Genomic DNA, 4,515 nt, shown 5'->3' on the forward strand with positions numbered 1-4,515 from the left:
CATCCATCCATCATCCATCCATCCATCCATCCATCCATCCATCCATCCATCTGTCAGCCATCCATCCATCCATCATCCATCCATCCATCCATCCATCTGTCAGCCATCCATCCATCCATCCATCCATCCATCTGTCAGCCATCCATCTGTCAGCCATCCATCCATCCATCCATCCATCCATCCATCCATCCATCTGTCAGCCATCCATCCATCCATCATCCATCCATCCATCCATCATCCATCCATCCATCCGTCTGTCAGCCATCCATCCACCCCCAGCATGATCTGGGTCTCCATGATGTTGGTAATGAAATACCCACCCAGGAGGCTCCCTGGTGCCTTTTTTCACCCCAAAGTCTTAATCTGAATTGACTCAAAGCGTTTAACGGTCCTTAGTTCATCAGTTAGATGAAAGAGGACTGTTTTGCTATTCTGCTGTTTTATTGACATCATGATCCGTTCAGGCTCTGAATGATGATTCAGCAGCAGTGAGAAGAGGCTGAGTGGTACACAGACTACATACATGAACATGGAGCTTTTCCATCATGGCTGCGACTCCTTCAGTACATCTTTATCCTCATCTGACACATTCATCACTTTTATTTTCCCTCAGCTCTCTCCTCCTCCTCCTCTCAGCAGTGTGTTAATTGCAGGGTAGCAGTGGAGGGAGCGCTGGATTCGCCGTGCGGGGTGTCCAGGAGGAGCCAACCCTGTCATTTAGCTCTCTGGCTCTGAGCTCAGACCGGCAGGGAAGCTGAAGATTTTCCCAGCATGCCGTGGGCCAGAGTGGACCGAGCTGCTCTGCGGTGGGCGCCTAATGGCAGCTCACACACACACGTGGTTACACACTGCAGTGGCCTTAATGACAGCTGCCTTTTAATGCTGAGCAGGGAGGTTACCTTTGCATGTGAGTGTGAGCTGCGGGGGACGCGTCAGCCTGAAGGGGGATCATTTTGTGGCTGCTTTCTCTCTGAATGTGAATGTGAATGAATTCTTTGTGCTTTGTTTGAGCCGCAGGTCTGAACCTGACAGGAAACACTTAGAACAAGTGAATTACACCTTTTTCATTCAGTGGCACTAAAAAGTAAAAATGATGGCAGCAATTTGTGCACAGCTTCGTTCTAATACGGACGTTTATTACAGATTTCAGGAGAAAGGTTCTGCAGTCGCATGCTATCATGGATGGATTGAAGTGCAGCCTAAAGCTGAACAGAGTCTTTGCATCAGCGGCAGGTTAGGTGTCGACTTCCCAGAATCCTTCAGTTTGGCCCACACAGATCCCAAGCTCCCGCTGGGCTGCGGGGAGGCCTCTGTGATCAGGACCTGGTTTGTGATCAGGACCCCGTCATGTAGACGGACCAGATCTGATCAAACTGGATCAAAGTTTTCCAGCACAGATTGCAATTTTGGCATTTAGCTTCTGAAGAAGAAAAGAGCAGAGCCATGGCTTCCAGCCAATCAGCAAAACTGACATTAACTTAGGGAGCCTCAGAACCACCTTCCACCGGCTTCTTTGTTGCATGTTTCCCACCCTTCACTGCAGCTGCAGATCTTTCTGTTTGTGATCACTTCCACATAATGGTGATGTATGATCAGTGTAATCAGATTACATTTTTCAGTGACACAGTAAAGAAACATATATCCAAGTCAGTAACCCTGGGTAATTAAAGACATTCGTGCTAAGCTAAAAGTGCGGACCTCTGCCTTTAACTCCGGGGACGCTGATGCATATAAAGCAGCAGGTACGACCTCCGAAAGTCCATAAAAAAGGCCAGAAAGGACTACAGGGACAAAGTGGAGTCCAGCTGCCACAGCTCTGACACCAGGCGACTGTGGGATGGACTGACTGCATCACTGACTACAAGAAGGACAACACGGTCAGTGCTCAGCCCACTGCATCTCTCGCAGACGAGCTCCACAGCTTCTGTGCTCGTTTTGATGAAGACAACAGAGAGCAGATCCTCTACCCTCAGGAGCACAGGGAGGCTGTAACTCTCAAAACAGAAGCTGTGAGATGGACTTTCAAAAAGGTCAATCCTCACAAAGCTCCGGGACCGGACGGCATCCCAGGCCGGCTTCTCAGAGCGTGTGCTGGCAGGGGGGTTCGCCAACATCTTCAACCTCTGCCTGAGGCAGTCAGTGGTCCCTTAAAACATCCACCATCATCCCCATTCCTAAGAAATCAGTGGTCTCCTGTCTGAATGACCACCGTCCTGTTGCACTGACATCCGTCATCATGAAGTGCCTGGAGCGGCTGGTCAAAGGTCACATCTGCTCCTCCCCCCCGACACGCTGGACCCTCTTCAGTTCCCCTATCGCAGACAGCCGAGTGTACACAGCAGCCAGAGCAGGAACTTCAGCAGGTAACAAAGACAGTCAGGCTGCAGCCTCGTTTCTACGGTAGGATCACCATGACAACCACTCCGAGGTCAGGTTGTTCGGGTTTTCGTCTTCGCTCTGCATGTGTCTCCTCAGTCGGACAGAGGTCTGTGAAGGTGGGCTGGACTGTTCCCTCCTTCTTATGTTTCAGGTCATTTTATGACGTAACATGAAAGTAATGTAGCGAGTAGTTAAGAGTAATTAAGCAACATACTCCATTACTTATAAGTTACATATAATGTGTTAGCAGCATTACAGCATGACTGTAGAAAACTGGGACACGTCTCGGGGCTGAGGAAGCCCTGGAAATCCTCTTGATGATGATGATGATGGAGCCCTTCGTGCTGGATATGGATGGTTTCTGGTTGCAGTGTTGATGGGTTACTGTTGGACACAGCAGTCGTGTCGGCGCTGCCAGCCGACGTTCACAGGAAGACTTTGGAGCAGTGTGAGCTCCACTGAGTGGGATCAGAGTCAGCTGTGGAGGAAAAAGGCTGACAGGTTGATGTCTACACCAGTGAATACTGTCTGAGGTCTTCCTCTTCTCCTCCTGCCTGGCAGCTCCATCTTCATCCTCCTTTGTCCGCTCTCACTTATATCTCACTGCTTATCACCTGTAAATTTTGGTTCAATTCAATTCAGAGCCTACAATAATACTGTGGCGGGGCGTGGCCTGCGGTGCCGTGCAGAGGAGGCGGACGCACCTGCACGGCATCCGCAATCACGCCCCGCCGAATTAAATATTGTATTGGGTCCTGTGGTTGTGTTGTTGTGATAGTGTTGAGCGAGCAGCGGGAGAGCTGCAGCTCTGTGAGTATTGTGGACAGCAACCGTCAAAGCTTTAATAAAAAGCATCAAAATGCCACTGGGTCTGCCGTGTATGTTTACAAATACACACAGAGAAAAACCCAACAATCATATGACCCCCTAAGAGCAGCACTTTGGCAACTGTTGTAAAGACCCAACTTTTAGCACATCCCAGCACACCCACTCACTTCACCAGATGCACCTTGTTTAGTTCTCTCACCTTTGATTGGGTGTGGTGCTTGCCCTTAATTGCAGTCACCTGTCACACGTTGTATAAGGACTGCACTCTGGCTCAGTCTTTCTTCACTCCCACACGGGGCGGCAGCGGAGCATTGGCAGTCCATGTGTGTCTTTCCTTATTGACTCAGAATAAATTGATGACTGCTTATTCTCATTCTAATCGGATGAGCCCATGATGTTGACGACTTTGTAGACAACTGGGGTTCACTCCAGCCCAGCAGGTGGCGGTAAAGCGCCTTTAAATTAGCAGCAGAAGAAGAAGAAGCAGCTAAACGCGGGATGCACAAAAAGGAGTGAAGAGGCTGAAGCTAACGCCACAAAATGGGCAAAACATTTTCCATTTCTCTATGTAGTGCAGCGAGCACCGTCAGGGTAATTAATAATGTAGCAAAGCGCTGTGAGGAGTTAGCTTCTAGACGTTCGTTGACACCCCGTGTTTAGCTGCTTCTTCTTCTGCTGCTAATTTAAAGGCACTTTACCGCCACCTGCTAGGCTGGAGTGTGGACCAATATTGAACAATATAATAATCAATAGAATATCACGTTATTATTACACGTTATTACAATATACATAATTATCACGTTTGTACAATATAAATATATTGTTCAAATGTGAAAGGTATATTGTTAGAACAATAAACTTTTCACGCTCTAACGTGATATAACTCTATTTTTCTTTTGCCTGGGTGGCAGCTCTACGCTTACGTACTCGGATGATGAGCTTGCCTGGATGAGTTGTGCCTCCATCTCTTGTGTCCAGATCACACGCTGCACTGCCGTGCTGCTCCACCTTTTCACTTCCATTTCTGTGTTTGTGCGTGCGCAGTGTGAGAGGCTGCGTTGAGGGGCGACAGGATTTCAAACAGGTTTGATTATCTTGCGACCAAACGATTGATGATTGAGAGCTGGTCGTGAGGTGTTAACTGCTTTTCGTTACCCCATGTATACTACATGATGCACGACACACGATTAAGGCGAAACTCAGGCCGATCCCCAAATCGGTTGCGCGACTGAAAAATCTGCTCAAAATGGGCCAAAAATCGCACAGTGTATGGGCAGCTTTTGGATGCTAGCTCCATCCAACTCCCTC

Source organism: Diplotaxodon limnothrissa, linkage group LG12 (assembly GCF_057381915.1).
Source record: "Diplotaxodon limnothrissa isolate DT_005_m linkage group LG12, D_limnothrissa_male_GT1.1, whole genome shotgun sequence".
In the NCBI taxonomy this organism is placed as follows: Eukaryota; Metazoa; Chordata; class Actinopteri; order Cichliformes; family Cichlidae; genus Diplotaxodon; species Diplotaxodon limnothrissa.